This window comes from Meriones unguiculatus, chromosome 5 (genome assembly GCF_030254825.1).
Source record: "Meriones unguiculatus strain TT.TT164.6M chromosome 5, Bangor_MerUng_6.1, whole genome shotgun sequence".
Taxonomy (NCBI): Eukaryota; Metazoa; Chordata; class Mammalia; order Rodentia; family Muridae; genus Meriones; species Meriones unguiculatus.
Genome location: NC_083353.1, coordinates 17,565,602 through 17,571,650, shown reverse-complemented (window position 1 = coordinate 17,571,650; position 6,049 = coordinate 17,565,602).

Genomic DNA, 6,049 nt, shown 5'->3' with positions numbered 1-6,049 from the left:
CACTGTTAGCATATTTTTCAGGGAGCACAAGTTTGCAAATCAAAGGCTTGGTGGTAGGGTTGGTAGATACTTTCCTCTATTGGCAGCCTGCAAAGTACATTTCCATGTCATAAACCTTATAACATCGGGGCAAGGGCTCCAGGTAGGTGCCAGTTCAAATTCTCCATGATCAATGATTTGTTCGTGTGTTTTCCTCTGCAATGAGACACCAATGTTAGTTTGCAGAAAGAAAGCTTATGTCTTAGCAACAGCCTATGTTAGGGTGGTATTGGGGATTGCCCTGGGACCCCATTGGCCAAAGCTGAACTGAATGCAATCTAGTCCTGCCACTGGAGGTCTCACCTGGCAGCAGTGATGGACAATTGAAAGTCCATATCCTTTATCACTAGGAGTCCTCATTAGTGTCACCTTCGTAGATTCCAGGAAGTTTCCACTACACTGTGTTTCTATCCCACCACAACATAACCCAATGCCATCTGTGCCTTTCCACACTCCTCCTTCACCCATTCCCCTCACACCTTACTCCACTGCCTCCATCCTCACCAGTCCCAGCTGATAAAAATCTGTTCTCATTCCCTCCCCCACGGAAATCCATGCATCCACCCTAGATCCATCATTTTTATTTACATTGTTTGGTTCTACATACTTCAGCTTGCTTATCACTTGCTTAGAGGCCCATAACTAGTTACACACAAATACATACCATATTTAATTTTCTGGATCTGGGTTACCTCATTCAGGATGATTATTTTTCCAGTCTCTCCCCACCTTTGCCTGCCAATTTCATGATGTCATTTTTTCTTGAAGAGCCAAGTACTATTTCATTTTGTAAATGCACACTTTTTTTGTTGTTGTTTTGTTTTTTTTTTATCCAATCTTCAGTTATTTCCATTTCCTGACTATTATGAATAAAGGCAAAATGAACAAGGTAGAGTAAGTTGCCTTATGCTAGTTCGGAGTGTCCTTCGAGTACATGCCCAAGAATTGTATAGTTTGGTATTGAAGTACATAGAATATGAGCTTTCTGAGGAACTGTCTTATTTTTTCCAGGTTGTTTTACAGTTTGCTGTCCCACCATCAATGGAGAAGTATTCTGCTTGCTCCACATCTTTGTTAGCATGATGTAATTTGTGGTATTTATCATAGCCATACTGATAGGGGTAAGATGGAAATCCAAAGTAGTTTTGGTTTGCATTTGTCTGATGACTGAATTTGTGTATCATTTCCTTTTTTCTTAGTCATTTCAGATTCCTCTATTGAGAAACTTTGTATAGATTTCTACCCAATTTTTTATTTTTGATCACTTGGTTTTGATATCTAGCAACAAATCAAGTAATCCAATTTAAAAAAAAATGGGGTTCAGAGTGAAACAGAGAATTCTCAGTAGAGGAATATCGAATGACAGAGAAAGACTTAAAGAAATATTCAATGTCTTTACTCATCAGGGAGATGCAAATCAAAACGACCCTGACATGTCACTATTCACACATCAGAACGGCTAAGATGAAAAACTCAAGTTAAAACACATGCTGGAGAGGACATGGAGAAAGGGGAACACTCCTCCATTGCTGGTGGGAATGTAAACTTGTTCAACCACTCTGGAAATCAATCTGGTGCTTTCTCAGTCAATTAAGAATACAACTTCCTCAAGCTCCAGCTATTCCACTCCTGGGCATATATCCATATGAGGCTCAAGTATACAATAAGGACATTTGCTCAACCATGTTTGTAGCAGCTTTATTTGTAGTAGCCAGAAGGTGTAAACAACCAGTTGCCCCTCAAATGAAGAATGGATATAGAAATTGTGGTACATCTACACAATGGAATATTATTCAGCAATGAAAAACAAGGAAATCATGAAATTTGCAGGTAAATGGTGGGAACTGGAAAGGATCATCTTGAATGAGCTATCCCAGAACCAGAAAAATACACATCGTATATATTCACTCATATAGACATATAACATAGGATAAACCTACTAAAATATGTACACCTAAAGAAAGCAATCTAGAGGGAGAACTCTGGCTAAAATTCAATCCCTATTGTGAAGGTCAAAGAGGATGGACATCAGAAGAAGAAGAAAACAGGAAACAAGTTAGGAGCCTCACACAGAGGGGCTTCTGAAAGGCTCTGCCCTGCTTACTATCAAAGCAGATGCTGAGACTTATGGCCAAACTTTGGGCAGAATACATGGAATCTCATAAAAGAAGTGGGAAATATTAAGATCTGGAGAAGACAGGAACTCCACAAGGAGAGCAATAGAACCAAAAAAATTTGTACACAGGGGTCTTTCCTGTGACTCATATTCCAACCAAGTACCATGCATGGAGATAACCTAGAACCCTTGCACAGATGTAGCACATGGCAGTTTAGTGTCCAAGTGGGTTCCATAGTAGTTGGAACAGGGACTGCTTCTGACATAATCTGATTGGCCTGCTCCTTGATCAGCTCCCCTTGAAGGGGGATCAGGAGGAAGAAAAAGAAACCCTCCCCTTCTAGTGGACTTGCGGAGGGGCATGCGTGGAGAAGGGAGAGGAAGGGTTGGTTTGGGAAGGGAAGAGGTAGGAACTGGAGGGGGGATACAAAGAAATAAAGTGTAATTAAATATAAAATTAAATTAAAATAAAAAATTGGATACTCAAAACAAAAACAAAAACAAACAAACAAACAAAAAAGGTTGCTCTCCTCTCACCTGTAGAAGTCCTGGAGACAGCTGCCCTGCTGCTGGATTTCCCATTCTGAATTCAGTGAGCTGCTGCTGTTGTAACACTGTTTTCCAGGTACAGCCCTCTTGCAGAACCTGCTGATTCCCTAGCTGTGGGGTGTTTTCCCAACAGGGAAACTCAGTCTGGTACCATGGGGCACAGAGTTTTGTCTAGGAAGGTGAGAGGAGTGCCCAGCAAGTCTCTGGGCCAGAGGCTGAGACCTTCGCTGTGGGCCGGTAGACTGTGCGCCCAAGTTTGAGATGGCTGCTGGGGGCACCACTATGGTCTGGATGCTGTGCACTCCTCTCTTGGCAGGCAACTGAGGGCTCCGCTCTCTGCTCTGGCCTGGAAGCTGGGCACCTCACTCTGTGCCGGAAGCTTTGTATCCCTGTCTAGAATGGTTGCTGTGGGCGCTGCTCTGGTCCGGAGGCTCTGCCCTCTCATCTGGGCTTGCACTGTTAGGCCCAAGGGGAGGACCACCTAAGGAACCCTAACTTTCCAAGGGGGATGAAGAGAACTCAGGGGACCAATCAACGATGCAATAGCATTGAGGTTTAATGCAGCCATCGTACAATGGGGCTGGCCCCTCCCAAAACAAACAAACAAACAAACAAACAAAACCAAGAGAAACAATAAAGAGAGACTGGAATCTGAGGTTTTTAAAGAAGGAGCCCAGGAATTGTGCAGGTTGTGAGCTTGGCGACACTGGATTGGGTAGTTGACTTTTAAAATGATTGGTTCATTTTAGGCACCATGTCTTTCTGGTCCTGCCTTGCTCTGGGTCGGGGAACTGTGACATCTGGACTGGTTATCTCGTTCTGCAACGTTATCTTTTACTGCAGATCTGGACACTCCTCCACAGTGGGGAGGAGACCTTTCACATTCCTTTGCCATGGGTCTTGTCTCAATTTATCTGCTCCTCCTCCTGCCTTCTGTAAAAGTGCTGGGAGAAGTAAGGTTAACATGGGATATAGAATTTACAAAGAAACCTGTAAAGCTAGCCTGTTCCTTTCATTCCCCCCTTCTTGTAGTAACTGCTTCAATCATGAAGCAGCTGTGGGGTGAAGCTTTTTCTTGGGTTGCCCAAGATAATAGCTAATGTCAAGGAGCCCCTTATGACTTAGCATTTCAGCCTACTAGGTGGGATTTTGGGCTGAATATCCATCTTCTGGAGCTTCTTCATTGCTGACAATGGACCGTTGGCATGAGGGGATAGGGAGGCTGACATGCCAATCAAAGCCTGGGCAATGGGGCAGTCCCAAGCATCTGGTTAGTTGATCCAATTGAAGAAATGAGGAGCGATCTCATCAGCTTTCAGCAAATCTAAATTTCAGCTCACAGTCCATAGCTGATCCAGGAATAGAGTCAAACAGGTGAAAATCTTCTGAGACAAATTCAGACTAGAGGCAGAAGTTAAGATTTGTCTATTAAATGGGAAAGGTGAGGAATCCCAAGACCAGGCAAAAAACTCACCTGGGATCTGTTTGAGCTATGCCAGGTCTAGGTCTCACAACCTTGTGATTTCCTGAAACTCACATGAAGTTTTGGTACGCAAAAGGAAATATATATTTAAAAAAAGTTCAGAAAAGTAACATATCAGCAAATCTAATATAACAACATTTTGAAAGTAACAGGTGAAACTTTATCAAAAGGAACGAGCATCAGTTAGTTGTTTGTTCTATAATCTTTATAACCATGTTAAGTATGTCCATAGTCTGAAATTCTAACACTTTAACTGTGGTTCCTGTTGGTAATCAGCCATCAAAGGAGCTCAGCCTCCTTTTGTACATTTAGACAGTAATACGTTAATGACTTTACTGCTAAACCCTGGATGCTTGGATTTTTCTTTATAAAGCAACTAGAAGGAATAGGTTTAAGATATTTCTTTGTCAAAGTATGTCCCAGAAATGGCAGACATGAAGAATACCATAGCAAATGCTATGAGTTTTGGGTCAAATATACACATTAAAATGATGTTTTTAGCATGATGAAAAGCACCTTCAAATCTATCTTTAGAAAAAAACCAAAGAAAATTAAAATCTCAAACTGGTGACTGAATAATAAGCAGTAAGTGCTCCATCAACTTATCAGAACTCTTTTGATCAATGCCAAAACCCTGAACTTCTGAAATCTTATAACATAAGCACAACAGTAGCAAATGCCGGATAAATCTAAAATATCTCCCATTTTTAATATGATTTAAATTATTTTTATCTCCTTATAACACATAATTATATACCTTAAAACACCTACTTAGACTCTCCAATCTTTTTTTGCATTTGTTAACCCTGAAACATTTTCCTAGACCAAATAACACTCCAGAGTTTTATAAACTAACCTCCTATATTTTAGACCCTACATAAACTCATCATCTTTTATCCAGCTCTATATCATAAGACACAAACAACTTACATGAATCCTGTGAGTAAGGCAAACCTGTTTTTCTTTCTAAATAAGAGATCTAGTACCTAGTAGTTCTAACTAATGAACTGATCAATGAGCTAACAGTGGATCTAATTGTCTGCTCTCTAGCTGCAAAGCTACCATTAGCTTAGCATAGTCGTCAAGGTGATCAGAGACCTGAGAAGGATAAATTATGAGCTAAATAAATATATCAAACCATGTACCAATCAAAATGACAGAGATTCACCACCTAGGCAGTGTCCCTGGCTCATATGGTCTCATGGCATGATGAGCAGAGGCAGTCCAGCCAGGCACAGATGAGAGACTGCTTCTGTGGAAAGAGGGAGATGAGAGATTGACGTCGCCTTGCCTCTCGCAATGTGAAACAATGACTCTCAAGGTGTCCACGGCTTTGTCCACACTTTAGCCTGGGCCCTAGCATTGGGCCAGTTGAGGCAGTATTGCCCAGTGGTTAGCAAACCACAATCCGGAGTCACAGTCATCTGTCATTTTGCCCAAATCTTCTCGGAGACCTTGGAGGAGCAGCTGGCCATGTGTAACTGAACTCAGCTGGAAGCCCTAAGCAAATATGGCAGCAAAACTACAGCTCCATCCTCTTTATCCCTGAACCATCACGGTGGCTAGCCATGTGTTAGTACAGGCTGTGACTGACAATACCAAACATAGCCTTTAGGTGTTGCTGATGGCATTGTTACCTTCCACCATACAACAAGCTCTGTGAAACATTTACAATTTCTCCGTAACCTAAAGTTTTAGCATTGTGATTAAATAAATTTTAGAACCAACTACATAACAGAACAGTGCAGAACAATTTAAACTGTATGAACTATTCTGGCCACACCAAACCTATCAGCCAGAATTCTTCCACCTTAAAAGAGCATAAGGAAAACATTTTGCAATGAAGAATCACCAGCCTTTTA